General features: G+C 40.6%; 1 protein-coding gene across 2 annotated transcripts in view; it reads right to left on the reverse strand.

Annotated features, from left to right (window-relative positions):
* The window catches only part of LOC100122460 (myosin-IIIb), a 30,549-nt gene extending 15,261 nt beyond the window's left edge, over positions 1-15,288 (reverse strand). The window contains exon 1 of one of the 2 annotated variants that reach the window (XM_032600970.1): positions 15,055-15,288. The gene's annotated coding sequence lies outside the window, so the exon portion shown is untranslated. The remainder of the gene's footprint in view (positions 1-15,054) is intronic. The other variant, XM_032600971.1, reaches the window with a different exon arrangement.
* Positions 15,289-18,230: the final 2,942 nt, after the last annotated feature.

An 18,230-nucleotide genomic window follows, 5' to 3' on the forward strand; every position in this document is an offset into this window, starting at 1 on the left:
ATTGTGTCCGGGGAGCGGGCGGCGGTGACGGAAGGTGATAATAAAGTAATTGCTGGAAAGTTGCGGAATAGATTAGTCATGCGGCTGTGCTCTTACACTTTCGCCCTTTTTGCCGGAGACGTTTGGCGCGTTCTATCGTAAAATTTCATGTTTTGTATATTATTAACATTTAATGCGGTTCGCGCGGAAGTGTATCGCGTATAATCTCTGGTTTAACCGGTACATAAATTTCAGCCGCGGCTTTTATAGTAATCTCGCGCGGAGGCGTATGATATAGTCACCCGATAAGAACGTCGTAAAATAGCTGACACTTCGGAGTTTAATGAAAGGTTGTCAAACGTTTGAGATATCAGCTTGTGAATTAGCAGTCTGCATATCATTATCTTCGGGATGACCGTAATCAAAAATAATTACCTCACTTATAGTAACAATTATGGCTCTTGCAGCAGTCTAGGCATTTGATGCCGAGCTGCATAATCCGGAGAAGCCTCGCATATCGTAAAATTAATTAAACCAAAAAATGAGACCACTTATTTTTTTAAACACTTTCATAGCTCAATCACTCGCTTATATCTAGACGTAAGAATCAAGTCACCAGGACATCATACCCGAAAGTATCGCACGAAAAAAAAAAACTAGTCTACAACTCGGATGGAAAAACTGGAAAACACGTAGATAGTAACCTCCGACCGTGCGATGGGCGGATATTCCGACGACGATTACTTCCGACGTTGGTTTAGAGGCTCTCCATACACACCGTGGTATATAGCATATACATACAGCGAGTTGCGCGTGCCGGCGCGGCTCGTTTCCGGTGATTTTATCTCCGCGGCGTGACGGGTTAACGGTACAGTGCGTAGCCTCGGCGGCCGTCGATACCTATACCTATATGTACTACTACGTAGTTGAAGCGGCCGATGCGTAGGAAACAATGCCCTCTCTTTTTTGTCTCGTGGTTTCTCGCGGATGAGCAGCTAGCAGCGTATACGTGTGTATTACAGTCGATAGCCTCTGCGAGGTTAGGATTTTATCATGCAACCTTCATCAAAACGTATGTTTTCGTTCGGGCGCAGTTACAGCATGAGAGGCCCATAAGCTCTGGCATACATTATGGCACATGCTCTAAGTTTATACTACATTCTTAGCGCAAATCGCTAAGAGGGAAACTCAAAGATCTATGCGTCATCTATCTTTGAAAACCAAGACTATACCGTACTTAACAAAAATTATTGATTTGTCCATGTCACTCATTAATAATATAAATACGATGAAGATCAGAGCGTTGATACAATAATGTATAAGAAGAATTAATGCTCATTGATTGCAATTATTGTACAGTGGAACGCGAGGGAGCTGAGAAAACAAGAATTAAAATCTTAGTTCTCATAGCTTTCCTACGTAAGCAATCAGAAGTATTTAGCAATGCCGATAAAATATGTGTCAGTTTAACGTACTCAAAATTGCTTCAAACACCAACAATGGATATACAAGAATTAGAGTAATTCCACTATCTTTTGCAAAAACAAAAAAATCATCTGCAAAGTATACATATAAATTAGTCTCTGCCTCTGTGTAGTTTTACAGGCATGGGAAAAATTTGGCGGAAATGTATCAACCGTAAATTGGGCCATGTCTTATGTACTCCAAACTTGAAAATGTAGTTGAAGTTGTAGAAGTTGTTATTTTATTATTTTCCTCTGCCTTTTTGAGTTCTCGCAATTTAATCAATTCCAGAACTGAAACAATAGTCGAAATTACAATTTTGCTACACGTGTTATATGGTTACATTTTTTTACATAATTAACAAATGTAGTAATCACCGAAATAAATAAAGGGAAGAGAACTTATATTTACATATAGAATTTGTACCTACCGACTGCAAAAAAAGCGTTGGATGTGCGCAATATACAAAAAAGTCCAAGTAGTAATGTAGAACAAAATAATTTCATTTTATCGATGAATATATGTACAGCGCTACTGTTTGAAATGGAATACTTCAAAACACTTAAGCTACTTAGTATTACTTTGCTGACACTAAACGTGATTCAAACATAAAAGATGAAACACGTACAATTTACATTTTTGCAGGATTTTTTTCTACATTTTTGATCAAGAAATCGTTCCCTACTGGCTTTAATGTTATGACAAAGATTCTATTGCATTTTAAGGATGCACACAGAATTTTTTTTATATTATTATTTTTTTATTTATTTTTGGTTTGTTGCATGCAAGAATGCAATGAAATATTGACTACATGATATCGAGCATTTTATTACATATAATATTTTTAAAGGTTTTTCACACGTTTGAAGTTTTTTGCTACACATACTGTCAGTAATTCTGTTAAATACTCAATTGCACTTTATTATTATTAATTCTTATGTAAAACCCTTTTGCCTATACCTACGAACAATATCTAGTTAGAATACATGCCACACTTTTACTGCTTTACAAGCTGTGTGTCCGGTAAAAATCTCGCGGTCACATCGAGCTTTGATGTATAAGAAAATGCCCTCATACACGTCCATACGCGCAAACGTGCCCGAGCGCAGATTTTCTCATTATGCATATCGTGTTGAGGAGCTGCTGCCGCTCTGCGGTTATGCGGCTTTGCGGTACTTTTATGATTAAATCTGTAGTTCTCGGATTAATTTGCGTTTCGCTACGCGGACGACGAAACGCTGCCCGCGCGGAGCACGCGGGACAACAGCTTCGTTATCGCGCTTGTACGACTTCTCGGATTACACTATCTGCGGCTTTTCGAGAAATCGCGCTCCGAATTTCTCTCGCATCGGAAAAACGCCATCTCTCGAGCGTATAGTGTATTCATTTCCCTGTAACGTTGGGAAACAAGCTCATATAAATATCTTATTCCGTAACCCAGACTATACGCACTTCCCTTATGAAATATTCAAAAAGAAAATGATACGCTGAAACTCAGTATAGTTCTATAGTCCCCTCAAAAGCCATGTAAACCAGATGGCATTGTCTCGCATGCCAATTCTCACGGCCCTCCCAAGTACGCACATCCATACACACAGAGATATATCTCGAGTCAAAAGCAAAGCAAACTGGAAACTCGGTTAGTGTACCTAAACTAGGATAGCACGCGAGCGGCGGCACTTAGTATTCCGCGTCTAACGGACGAGCCAGACGCTTATTTCCTCCGCGCGTCGCTCGGCGTCTTGACCTGCTGGGAGCGACTGCGCGTTAAATGGCCGTGGGACACATTAAAACGCGAGCGTGGAGGATATAATGCACGTGCACGCGCACGGGTTCTCCCGTAAATGACGCGCTGAGATGCGCGCAGAGGTTATGAGATCGTCGCTTGTTTGTGCTACTGCGCGCGGTTATGGATGCGCGTCTGTGTCTTGGGGAAATTCGTCGAATTTAAAATGTACTTTTTGTTTTTGAGTATTAGAAGTTTGAGAATAGATGAAGAAACAGGATACAGAGTGTCGAATCGAATGCATAGACAGGTTTTTCAGGTATACGCGCAGCTTTTCCCTCGGCTATGTTCCTATACAAGGATTCCGTTATCGCCTTTCCCGCGCAGAACTCCGGAAAATTCTCGACATTGTGCATTATTCGAACGGCAGATTCGCTCGAGATAAAATCGCGAGCGATTTTTTCGGCTTATCCCGTCGAACGTCCACAATAGAAAGTTCCCGCGTAATACGCTGCAGTATGGCACTCGACGGATATAACATCTTTGACGAATGAAAGAAAGTTGCGTGGATCTTTAAAAACGCGCGTAAACTTTGTTATAGTCGTCGATTCGAAAAAAAATTGCTCGAGATAATAACCCGGTACTTCGGTCGATAGTGGAGCGATAAAAATGGAAAGTACGAGACTTTGCAGTTACTTAGAGAAGCCGTAAAAACGTTTGGGTTATTCTTTATACAGTATATACCGAGACGCGCGGTAGAAAACTTGTACGAAACGCTGCTCAAGTTTCTTTGTGGATGTAAGGACAATCGTATAAAGAGCCTTCGTTGTTCTCGTGTATAGAGCTAATACTCCCCGTGGCATCGGCTCGGGACATAGTCGTCGTTTTTATAGGAAGCACTTGAAAGTTTATGAAGATGAATGAGCGTCGAGAGGCTAATGGATAACTCGAACGTGCGTAAACACGGGGCATTTATTTCAGGAGTACAAAGATAATGACGATGCTGTAGTTTGGTTTTGGTCTCGAGGCTTTTAGAGTTGGCACATGCTCGTTATGCGCAGTGAATTTATCGCGTATTAGGTGCTTCTAATAAAGAATTTTGATGAATACATTACGAGGGAAAATTGTGGATTTTCATTTTGACATCTTGGCTACTGCAGCTTCCTGAAACTATTCTCTTTTTTTTAATGATCTTTTGAGTGGTTAAAGATTTTCTTCCTGTACATTAGAAAATATCATTTTATTAACGTACATTAGAAAATATCATTTTATTAACGTAAAAATATTTCTACCTTTACGCAAAAATTCAAAAGCCTTACACACTCGATTCATAAAGTCTGGAAACTGTCACTTATGAATCAAACTCATGAATAATTCAGCGCTTCGCACATCGGCTCGCTTTCGATTAAAAAATGTTCGGTTATAAGGAATCCTACTCCTGCATTCATTCAGAACAGCAGCGTTCACCCAACTTTTTCCGAGAGATTCTCCTATAACTATGCATCAACGCGCGTTCGCGTAGGTATGTAAATCTCTCGCTGCGCGAGAAATCTCGCATGTATTATACGGGTCTCAAAAAAAGGTCGTTATTATTTATATCGCACGCTGAGTTGGAGAAACCTCTCTATTCTCACTCTCGATACACGTTGAATTTTAGACACTGCGATACGCTGTTTTACTTGACTTTTTTGCCTTGTCGCGCGACGACTCATTGTTGCCGTTATTCGATTGAAAAGTACGGAATTCCTGAAAGAATTTGCGTGTAAAGGAGACGAATGAATGAAAATATTCCACGAGGCTCTTGGGATTCTTTTTGTGAAGTTTTAATGGACCCACTCTATTGTCAGATGGCCTGTGCTAAAGATAGTAAAATCGTTTTTTCTCTTGTTTTAATGAAATTTATTTGAGATGTCGCCGGTTTTAAAGCATTGAGGATTATGTAGATAACTCAGATAAGAGTTTGTTTCTTTTCGATTTACGAATTATCACAACTGTGTACTGGAATGTATAATTAATCATAACGTGGTCGAATAACATAGAAAGTATCTATTGCACAATCAACTTTGTCAGTCTTCTTTAGGGCTTTGCACAGAAATGTTACCGCTAAAAAAAGTTGCTTATATAATCGTGATCATATAAAATTAATAACGACTGGCTATTATACATGCATTTGCATTGACCTCTTCCACAAATCATAGTAGCTGATACCATCCAAACGTACAAAACTAATAGATATAACAATATGCGCAAAGAATTAATCATTTTCAAAAAAATTATTTTCTTATTCACTTTACTGCAAGTCAACTTAGCTAATTGTCACTTCAAAGGAAAACATTGTACTGACTGTGCAAAAATGAGCCTAGCGTGTTATTTGTAGCTCTAAATATTTAAAAATCGTGCACACTTGTTCGCATGAAATTTGTATGGTTTGTACATGTACGTATACCTCTTTCTGATATTATCTAGAAACTTATGTTAAATGATGCACTGATTGTTTTACAATCAAGAACGCGTGTATTGTGGATCAATGCACATATGCAACTTAAGTACATAATAAATTGTTAGTATCAAGGACTTAAAGGAAATGGTAAGTATGCAATGCAATGAAGTTGATTTTCATAAGAACAAAAATGTTGCTATAAAAAGAATAACTTCATGTTGCTGGTAAGAACGTTAGTTTTCGACTCAGCAAGTTTTAAACTTTTCAAAAATTTCAACGGTCAGCGCAAATCTTAATTGCAAAAGTAAATAGAGAAAAACTAGTGTATGTATACACTGAAAAAAAAACACAGTCGTTTCTGCTGTAAAGTCCGGTAGTTTTAACCGTTCTGCCACCGTAACGACTGTTCAGTAAGAACAACGGTGTGCCACTGGTAGTTTTGGTGAGTCGCGAATCGTAAAATTGGTCGCTTACGCGGGACACCAGCAAAAACGACCGAACTGATTCTTTAAAACTGCTGAACTCTACGGTAATTTTGGCGAGTCTTCGTAAAATGACGGATTATTGGTGCGAGATCAGTTAAAATGGCTGTGTTTTTTTTCAGTGTAGTAAATAATTAGTAAAAGAGAACTCACTTATCCTATTCAAACGATAAAAATTATAATATGGCTTTTAGAGTTATTTCGCAATACACTTGCATTCGAAAAATATGGCCAAGGAATAAAAAATAGTTAATCACCTTGTCAGAAAGTGAAATTAGCTGTACTCAATCGTAAAATATTTGCACAATGTAAAACGAGTATTCGTGCGTACCTCGAGTAAATGCGAACATGCGGCAAAAGATCAATGACTTTCCCAGACAGAAGTTTATGGACTTTCATCGAGCAAAAGACGTTTCAATTTATTTAACGCTCAAACGAATGATATCAGCAGAAGTAATTTTCTAGTAACATACCCAATACAATTTATTTCCCCTCGATATTCATTCGAAAGTGAAATAAATCAACCTCGTACAAATGCGCATTACAATAATTAAACTCCTCCCAAAGAAAAAGTAAAAGCGAATCCCATTGACTCGAGCGCGCGCTTGACAATCCCATCGAAAATGAAAACGATATAAAACGCGCGCAATAATCGCGACGCGAATTCGCGCGCGCTTCGCGAATTGCAAAACGCAGAGGATAAAAAGCAGCAGCACCTCCCGTTTCATTCGCGCGTTCGCTTCCGGCCTTTCCTCCTATTAAAGCGTGCGCGCATCATCGCGATTAGCGCCGCGAATTCATATTTCGCATCGCGCGCGCTTTTTACGAGCCAGCTGATAAATTACCGGCGATTCTTCATCCCCAGACGCCAAGGGTCGTCGACGCGCGTGATGACATCGCATCGCCAGAGAGAGACCGGATGTCTTTCTGCAAAGCGTTAACGACCTGGGAAAAAACAAGGAAATGGACAGTCCTCTCGCTGATTGCGGATGAGTCGTCGTGTCCGACGCACACGTTCGAGTGCTGTTTGCTAACCTTTTGAGAAACGTCGCAGAGACGTGAACATGATTGATAATTATTTGCGCATAAAATTATACATTTTTATTATAGTACGCGTATTAGTCGGAATGAATATTTAAAAGAAGAAAAAGAAATAATAATTTGCGTGCGCGCACTTCTAACGATCGAAAATTTCTAGCGAAGCAAGAAGAGGTGCCGCTCTATTAAGTCTCGCGCTCGCGTACCGACACTTCCGCGGGAAAGGAATTCAATTACGCGAACGTGAAGTATCGCGGCTCTGTGTCCAGAAATTATTCACGAGCGATAATATAATAATAGAGCGCGACACGCGTCGAAGAGTCGAACCATGATGAATCACGAAATCCAAGAAGTGAGAGCATCGAAGGAATTACGTCTCGTTTGTTGGAAATTAGTGCTTCGTTCGTTGAGAGAATGTCACCGGATCGTATATAGCGAGAAAGTCCATTGTGGCGGATGCGGGAAAGTTTCTCGTCAGGTTGTGAGACTGCAAGTGTGTATAAGGGATGGCTGTGCGGTTTTTTTTTAGATTCTTACGGTTTTTATCGGAGTAACAGGACTGCTCGTCGATGCTTTGTTCAATGGCTGATTCAAACGAGCTATGGATGAGAAAAAATGTTCTTAACGGTGAGATGCGTTCGATGCCGCGTAACTGGAGGATGAACTCGGGTTAATTGGAAGAATTCTTCTTTTGCTCAAAATTTCGTTGTATTCGCTACACGAGGAAACTACGGTTTTATTGTTCGCCGCTTGTATAATTCACAGGACGATTTTTAGAAAGTCGTATCGGAAAGAGATTCTCAATAAATCTGAATATAATAGATCAATTATAAGCCGGCAGGTAATTGGCATGAAGCCATTTTTACACAGCCGCGTTAAAACGCCCAAATACGGTCGTGAAAGAGAGGCTTACTTGGCTTTATAAGGGCAGTCGCGCAGTTGATTTCTTTGTATGCTAATGACGCTCTCGGCTGTGTTTTTCTGCTTAGTCGTATGGATATAAGGACTACTCGTTGGCCTTTATTATCATCGTTAAGTTTCTTTCGATTTCTAGAGATGTAAGTACACACACGCGGGAGAGCCGAGTGCGACAAGTCTAGCGACACTGCGGGAGAGGAAAAGTCATCGAGAGATGAGGTATCATGATTTTTAAAGAGCCACTATATTTGCTCTGCGCTCGCGATTTTTCTGAGTTTTCTTCGTAAGCAGGTCAGTGGATTGGTGCTGTGTTTGTCACTTTTGTAAATATAGGGGTTCGCGTGTATTTATCGAGAGAAAAAGAAACTCGATTCAATAATGCTTTTTAATAAGAAAATCGAACGTACTTATCTCCCAACGCCGTGATTTATTAGTGTCGTTTTGCTCGATGTCAAGTGAAAATTGCCGGCTTAAACAGATGATTATTCACTTCACGCGTCAGTGGTTTTTGCAACGACGCTAATTATTCTTCGTGCTTGTGTTGTTTCCTTTTTATCAGAGAAACAATTAAAAAAGGTTTGCTGACGCATAATAGGAAATAAATCTATGCAGATGCGACGGCTTATCGGAGATTCGAGAGGATTCGATACAACGAAGAACAATGCATCGATAAATTATCTCCGCTTTCTCCTCGGAATCTCATTTTGACGAAAAAGTGCAGAAAAATAATTAATATCGTTCCGCGTAATCGTTAGGTGGAGAATACTTCACGTACGAACTTTATTACAAACAAGCTCAGAGCAAACATAATTAAGCACAGCGTCAACGAGCGGAAATCGCTAGTTCTGCGGAGAAAAAACGACTCTGTCACTCTCGAGCCATTTGCTCGGGGAAAGGTGCAGTGCGATGAGAAACAAAAAACCCCGATGCGAGGTGATCGATGTATTTTGCGCCGTGAAAGAGATCGATGAGGATCAATTGGAGATTTTTGTTGAGCACACAAGTTGTACTTTTCATTGAATTCAAATTTTATAAAATGTACATCATACCTATACTGTTTTTCTAGATAAAACAAAATTCATTTGTAAATCTTGATTTTAATTGTCTTCTAAAAATAGTGCATTCAGCCATAACGCACTCCTGTATGAAATATATCTGGTGCTACGGTAACCGATTTCTTCCTTATGCTCGATCCGAAATATTTTTCCGTTAAAATATGATAATTCATCACAATCGTTATGTATATACTAATATTCCAAATTGAATTATTATAATGACCCTATAATTTTCTTACCTATGTCAATTATATAATGAGACTGAACCATAAGTCACAGGCGAGGGTGATGTAAATTAGTAGGAAAACACAAAGATTCATCGCGATGCTAGAGCTCCACTGTTGGTATGAAAACTGAGCAGTTGATGCAGCGCGTGTTTATGTAAAGTCGAAACTTCGAGCGATAAACAGTAAGTTATATTTGTGAGTTAGTCATAATAGAATTTTATCGGCTTGTTTACTTTACATTTTCGCATAACATCATATTCTCAAATTTTATTTCTCATGCTCAAATGCATGGGAAATTTTCTTACGGTAACGAAGCTGATCTCGTCTCAATCCCACATCTTTTCTGTTTATGTTCACACGCAGAGCACGAAATTCGGACATCGATCCCCCATTGTTTCTCAATAAATCAATCCAAACAATCTCGACCTTCACCGAGCGAGCAATTAGTCGAATCAGAGAAACCCTAGAGCTAGCTCGAAAGAGAAGCCGCAGTGACACGCAGCGAGTGAAAGAGACGTTAGGATATTCGGACGTTTTTCAGCAATTAAACCTCTGCCGCAGATAAACGAGCGGACGTGTAGCATCTCCATACTATCTGACACGTGCACACACGTACTCTCTGCAAAGGAGTCGGCTTAAACTGCCGTGTAATTAGCCGCGACAGAGGGAAAGGAACAAGGCTCTGGCATACAATCAAGTGCTGGAAAGAAAGCCGACAAGTGCCGTCACTTCTCCTAAGGAGATTCAGAGCCGAACGGGCTCGAGCGAGACCTCGTCATGGATTATCAGTTAACGCCGCCGCGCTGCAGTAGTTGCCGATGCTTTGCTTTTCATTATTTTTTTTCTACTTAAAAAAGCAGAGCTACTGTGGAAAAACTGCATGACTGAGAAGCATGGGTGACTTGCTTGTACAAGACTTTATACCGGCGAGCGCTACTGCGTGAAAATGAGAAATCGGAGTTTTGCGTAGCTGAAAGAGAAATTTTCGTGATTTATGTTGAGTGTGTACAAGAGCTAAGTTTAATGGAGGATACGCTACTGCCTGTTAATTATGGGGGTAACGGATGTATTGTTTATGACTTCGATTCAGGCGCTAACGTCTGTATCGCCCAGACCGTAATCCCAATCGAAACGAGGTTTTCGTACCTCTATTAGCTTTGCGATTATGCACATCTGTCGATCGTTATCTGTACGTCGAATCGGTACTTCGGAGTAACGCGTCTGCGAAAATCTATAATATAAAAAAGTGCGCAGTTTACGTAATGATCCTGTATAGGCGAGCATTAGCATTTTTAACACTTAAAATGATAGTCATTAAGCGAGAAAGAGTTGGGTGTATCCTCTATTTAATGGTTTAATTAGAGGCCGGATAATTGAGCGAAAAGAAAAAGATCGAGAGACTCGTCTCAATTGTCGAAGACGAGAGCTTTTCCGGTCAGTGAGCAGAGACGCCGGCAGTAGCGCGCGGTTTCGCAACACTTTTCTTCGTGGAAACTTCCTCGGTTACGAGTCACGCAGCGTAAAGCATCGCCGCGGCGCGAAAACGGAATCCGCGCAGCGGCGGCGGCGATACTTCGAATCGCCATTAATAACGCCGGTGCGGACAAGCACGAGAGATCCATTGTTACGAGATTCTTTTTCCATTTCGACGATGATAATTTTTTATCGGTTTTGAATGTACCTTATGTGAATTACTTTTTTACTTTTTGGCGGAAAGCGTTACTCACAGATAGCGCGATGACTGTACCTCCCGCGTGATAAGAATTCAAAATTCGTCGAACGACAAGATTTCAACATAGCTAATTGAGATACAAACCATAATGTTTACAAAAGCAACAACCGTCGCAGTATATACCGCAGACCAGAAAGTAAACACAAATCATCCTCTTCAAAAGCCTTTCCGACTCTCCGCCGCGTAAATTGTCGTAAGTCACGCACAGTGAGCCTCTCGCGCTTTTACGGCACGTCATTCGACAATCGGCTTTTCTTTCGCTATTATCCTCTTTTCGTGACTATATACAATATATATCCATCGGTTAATTGTCCAAGCGCGTCAACGATTTGGCCAGGCCTCTGCAGAGAAAGGACAACGAGCGGAAATCGTCCGATGATTCGGTACGATTCCGTCCCGGTTGACACTCGTGACGAATATCCGGACGGTATACTTTCACCGATTGTGTGTCTCTCTATGTGTTTCGGTCTATCGCGGCGGCGGCGGCCTCGGCTTCTCTAGTTCTCGGAGATGCTCAATTTCTGCGGCGACCGATATGCTGACCCGGAAAGCCGGCCGCGGGAAAAATTGCCAGGATGATAATATCGCGTCGTCGTCAGCGTTGTGTGCAGCAGTTTATTCTTCTTTTTGCTCGAAATTTCGTTTTGCAGGCCGGGAGTGGAAAATTGGAATCTGCGAGGTTAATTGTTGCGCCTGCGTTCGTTTATGCGATAAGAAAGTTAGCGTTGGAATGGGAGGAGGTTGGACTATTTTGTTGAGCAGTCCTGGTTTTCGAAAATTGTGACACCGTTTTTGGTAGTATACTGAAGTGCAAATATTTAAAAAAAATATTTTTTCACTTATTTTTGAAACTTTACTGTTCGTATGAAGACTGAGAAGTTCACTACCGAGTGCGTGGATTCACAGTTAAAATTTCGTGAACATGAAACACATTAAAAAGTACGTATCTATTATTTTTTATTTTTTTTTTTTTAAGTTGCATTTGGAACTCGAAAGTTCATTGCCTCTTCCACGTTGCCCTATCTTGTGTCAACCCCACCCAAGATGCACCTCTCCGATCGACACCCACCGTCCTATTTCTACTAGATCCGCTTTTACGTTGTTCTCCCATCTACGTCTAGGTCTACCTATTATTTGTTATTTACGTGTAGAAAATAAAAGCCGCCACCTAATTATGGAGAATTTCGCACACAATGCGCATAACACAGTTCTTACAAAGAGCCTAATATCTACTCTAAAATTACAAAAATTATGCATCCACTTCCGGAGGTTACAAAACGATCAATCAGCGCACTCGGAACTCCTAGATTCCGAATCCAAGAAACCGGTCTCGAGCATCATATAGCATACACATAACAATCCGAGAGCCATGCCGCTCATAAAACCGTCATCTCACCGTTGATTTACGCCATCGGCAGGATGGTATTCCTGCCGAATCCGTCCCATAAATCGCACTTAACTCTCGCGGCGCAATCATTTTCGGCCGTACAGAGCCGCGGAGAAGTGAAAAGCCCCATTCAAGTTGTTACGAGAAGCTTCGGTCGCGCATCGCCACGATTGTGGAAACGAACATATACCATACGATGGTATAAGTACTAATAGCCTTGGTATACATAGGTACACACACAGCTCGTACCTGCTCGTACTTCCATGACGGCTGTTGCGCAATGCGCTTTCTCGTAACGCGAGTGTATACGTATGTGTGTATGTATAATGTGCGTTGGGTATCGTGTGTCGAGAGGCATTAATAATCCTCACGCTTCTACGTTTTCTTTCCTTCCTATTGCAAGAGTCGACCGGCCGGAAAAGTGTACCAACTGGGCTCGTGTGCATTAGCCGAAAAATATGAGGAGACATGCCTGCTGGTGTTGCTGTATGCAAGTGTACGTCTTTTGGGGAGCTTCGGAAGCCTGTTAGGTGTGTACGGGCTGAAATTGGGATAGCCTGAAATTACAGGAAGGTTGCGACCGCGTGATAAACAATCTCGTCATGGTGACTCGCACTTTCATTCTTCATTAGGATTTATTCTTTTTTCTCTTTGAAAGAGTATCTTGTGACAGTTGTCGAAAGGGGTTTCATCCGTTGACAAATTTCAAAAAACACGAAACCACGAGGTTATCTAACATCAGAGTGAAATTAATGTAAACGCACATTAGAGTGTAGCGCACATATTATATTATATACGATGTTATGATATAATGGTGAAATCGTTTCTGGGATATGCCTGATGATACACGTATAATATCTTCCCATTGCAAAACTCGGCCGACCGGAAAAATGTGCCAACTTCCCAGCGTATCCAAAAATGATGGGAACGATCGGCTCATCCAAGCGAGGAAATTTCACACCTTTCATAAAGTGTAACAGCCATTCGCATAGATCAATCTTTGCTCTGCAGCCGTTTACGTTCGGGCGTTTTGAAAGAACGGAAAGTTGCTTCATATTCCGAGAGTCGATATTGTAGACCTAGAAGTGGATAATTGAGCAATTTTCATTCAATTGCCCCGCGTGTTTATGGTCTCTGCCTTTAAAAAACCGTGTAAAATTGAACGAAAAAAGGCACATCTCTGGAGGAAAAAACAGGATAATCATCTAATAGTTTGTTTGCTCTAAGGTTTGCTTGTCAGTTTCTATTAGAAATTTAAGAATGACAACTGCAACTAAACAATTAACTTTCGTTCTAAAATGATCTATTAAAGAGCGATAGTTTCCATCGGCTCGAACTTCGAACCGCGTTTTCCCACGCAGTGGCAGTACATCACGTGAATTTATGTAGCAAAAATTTTAACTTTGATTTTACCTCTGATATATATTTCGACGTGATCTACGACGCGGTCAGCCGCTACTATTTTTTTTTTTTGTCTCAATTTCGCGTATGACCGTGAAGAACGATTTATCGCAAGCTCGTATTTTCCATCGATTCATCTTCAATAAAATCAAACGAGTTACACCACACTGCCCTAATTCAAAAATTTGTCCCAACTTCCAGTACACACAGAAACAATAACAATCGCCCACTCGCTCGTCACTAAAACGCACGTGACCCAGAGAGCATAACCACTCGTATACAGCTATAGCTATACGTCGCGAACGAGAGGCATAGAGAGAGAGAGAGAGAGAGAGAGAGAGAGAGAGAGAGAGAGAGAAAGAGAGAGAGAGAGAGAGAGAGAGAGAGAGAGCAACGTAACGGACCATCGAGTCCAGACTCTCTCGTCCACGCGTTTCCGCGGTTTATCGGGACAGCACGGCTCGACTATATAGCCGCGTGTCGCCCTTTTTGCGCTTCAACGACTCGATTCGACTTCCTTTACACGGGCTTTGTGAGAGCCGTTGTTTCATGGACTCGTGCAGTGGGATTCGCTATGGATGTTGGGCGTTGGAGAGCCGTTTATGGGTGTGTAATGATTTTGGGATGTTGGGTTTTTTGTCGTTGTTAATGGGACGCGATCGATTGTGAAATTCGGGTATGGAGGGATGATTGAGCTTTGAGATACAACTGCGTTATGCCATCCCGAAACATTCCATCAGTATAATTATCGACTATTAGTTACTTTATTTATTTTGCACATTTTCAAAATGCGAAGAAGTTCAAGAGAATAATTGCATCGACGTGATTGAAAATGAATTCGTGTTTGTGTTATAAAACTATTGCACATACCAACGCACTACACCTGTCTCAATCCAATACGAATCAGGTGTGAGTGCGAGATAAACACAATACGACAATATTGTTCTAGCAGTTGTTTACATTGGCATAGCGCGTTGACATTACTGCAGTACGATCGTTAGACTCAAAAGCGCATAATTATTCTCACGACATCGATCGTGAATCCAGACAGCTATCAGCGCGACTAATGACTCGTATCATTTGCATACGTCAATCAAAGCAAAAAAGGCACAATCTACACGACCATAAAATATCAACTCATAAACATTGATCGACTCCATCAGTAGTAATATCTCCGCGCCATCATCACAGAGTCATCAACTCACGTATTTATCCTCGAAATCTCGAAACGCAGTCCTCGGCGACAGTGTCAATCATGAAAACTCTCGTCGCACACGAGTCCCCTCTCCTAATCACTTCCGCACCTAGCGCAAGCGCACACCATCAGAACAACGACTCGTGTCATCGATCGTATCGATCCAACCGTACGCACATGTATGCATATAGAGAAAGGCGCGCGCGCGCGCGAGGATCGAGTGGTTCGCGGGGCCAGACGAACACTACTGAGCAAGCCTGTTGCCGGCTTGGTTGCTTACCTCTCTTTTTCCACTACCATGAGGCCACCGGCTGCAGCTGAGAGAGACGGACACGGTGTTGTGTATCGCGCGCTGTCCCCTCTTCCGCGGCAGCGGCGGCGGCTCTGGTTCACCGTTACCGCGTGTATACGCGTCGATGCACCGGTCCTTTTTTCATTACACGTCTTGCAGGTCTCTGCTTTTTTGTTTTGGTTCTGGATCTTCTTCTTGTTGACCGAGCGGCGGTGAGACAGGAGCGAATAATCGATTAATGGTGCTACTGGGCGGATCCGTGGGTCGGTTGATTGAGAGAAAAGATATGGGTGTTGGACTATGCTTTTTTTTGTATTTTATACGATCTTAGATAAGTGGGCAATAAAGATCTTTTACTTGTAAATTGATATTTTATTGGATTTATAACCAGTTACTCACCTTTATATCTCAGGTTATTGCTTAGTTGATGGCTAATGAAATCTCAGTGTCCAATAATAAAACAACATTGGAGAATTTATAAAGTGTTCTATATTCAAATTTTCTTAAATAATTTTAAAATCCTAATCAAAATATTTTTCAAATAATATCAATAACGATAGGATTTTTTTACAAATTTTTACTAGAATTGAATCAAATGTTATGTCTTTAAGTGAAAACTTGTATGTCCATACCAGGTTTTCGAAATATTTTTACTCCAGACCTTCGCATAGAATCAAATTCGAATCCATGAATTTAAGTAAGACTTCTGGATTTGTGGCTCTGATAATCGCCGAAAGACGATAGTAAGTATAAGCTCATCTAATATTTGGAAAGTGGCTGTCGCACACTATCAACCGGTTTTCCAGAAATTTAATTGATAAGTCTGAGTTTCCCGCTTCCTTATTTTCAACGTCAACCTATGTACATGCTAGTCTCTACAGCAAATGTTTGTTTTTGAATTACAACCAATTTTCACATCTGCATTATAAATAGTTTATAATAAAAAAACACATCCATAGACGTATATGATAATCTTCATAATCAGAAATTCGATCCAAAGTTTAGAATCAAGTCAAAGAGCCCTTTCGAACAATACCCCTTAACTCACCCCTAAAAGCTACACCAAGGCCGCTCATATTTCGCAGTCTCGTTTATTTACGAAGAGGCGACCGCTCGGTGATTATAAACCTCAGCAGCCGCGCGGCTCTGATCTGCGCCAGCGCTCGAGCGTATATGTACCGAGGCATTAATCGGCGTCACGTACGCGTCTACACGTTGGCGCCGACTGTACGTGACCAATCCCGCGGCGTTTATGGGAATCCGCGCCGGCTGCTGCGCTGTATGGCCGTATTTCTGCTGGTCAGGTAACACTGGCCAAAATTTGACAGCAAGTGCGCCTCGTTCGTCTGGCTTTTTATGGACGATATGCTAGCTTGTATTTATAGGAACCATTGTTCATGCTGGCAATCGATGCTTCGTTTGAATTTGTGATTATGATCCGTGTATAAGGTTAGCTCTTTTATAAGGTGAGTGGCTTTTATTAAAATGTTCTCGTTTCATTCTTATATAATGTACAGATACTGCCTTTCCTATGCAAGTAAGCTATGTCACTTAATTTGACGGAGACAAAAATAGTGAAAATACTGAAATAGAGTCTCGAATTTTCAAGTCGATAATATAAACTAGTTTCTGTAATCAGCAAACCAATTAAAAACTCGTATTTCACACCATATCTGATGAACGAATTATGTGAAAAAAAGAATATTGAAGTAAACTTATAAAGCTTCCGATGCAAATGAATGGAATGTTATGCAACAAATAAGTTGCATTTATGTAACAGTTTTTCCATATAGGCGCTACTATTGATTCATTGATTTCGGAAAGCGCAACTGAGTAATCCGCAGCAGGTGTGAAGATCCTTTTTTTGCAGTGACCTCTACTATTTAACGAGTGTAGTAAGTGCTACGTCTTGTGTAGCCTGCTCTGCGGGTAAAAAGTGTACTAGTACCGACGCATCACTTTATCGATTTGTTGCGAAATATTTGTGTCGGAGATTTTACGATAGATGATGCTACTTGTATGCCTTTAAAAGAGTTCTACTAGACTGGGAATACTTATTTTTTGCAGTAAAAAAATTATTTGTCATAATGTTTAACATAGACAATTTATAAGAAATTCAGATATTCATTTTGGCAAAAAATACCTCCATTTGATTAACACGTTAACCAACCAAAATGGTTAATTTTCTACCACGGCATGTAATTATAATTTGAAATATCTTCGAACCATATTCACTATTTCGAAGGTAGGTGGCGCGTCGACAATTTTCCTTTTCCCGCGACACTATTAAGTTTATACACGGTAGAAATAAAGAAGTGTTTTTTACCAAAACTGCCCTGCTTGACTATAAGGCCGTCCATGCTATAACTGTAGGGTATTATAATTTGCATTAAATTGGTTGGTTTGTAGTATATCGTTGTAGTATGTATTATTCGTAGTATTTGCGATTCGCTTTAAATAAATCAATTGAAAGCTTGTGATGAATTCTAATTCTAACTCTTCACCCTTTGCTTATACTTGAATCGACGTTGATTTATGTACGTGCTATAAAAAAGCTCATCAATTATTTCTACTTTGAGTGATGTCATTTTCTAAGTATTAAGAAACCGAATACTAATGTACAGTGCTTGAGGACAATATGGCTACAGTTGTACGCATAATCGTCTTTTTAATCCCTTATGCAAACCATCTGGAATATTTACCAGAGGTTGTTTTCCATTACAATCTTAATACATGTATGCGTATTATTCAAAAATAAAATTTATTTCACAATAGCGTAATGTCTTGAAGTATAATGAAGAACTGCGCGGCCAGATAATACTCAAAACATCTGCCTCTTGTTTAATTTTAGCCAGATAGTGTTTGATAGCGTAACATATGTTGCTTTTATTGCC

The sequence above is a fragment of the Nasonia vitripennis genome, chromosome 5, assembly GCF_009193385.2.
Source record: "Nasonia vitripennis strain AsymCx chromosome 5, Nvit_psr_1.1, whole genome shotgun sequence".
Taxonomy (NCBI): Eukaryota; Metazoa; Arthropoda; class Insecta; order Hymenoptera; family Pteromalidae; genus Nasonia; species Nasonia vitripennis.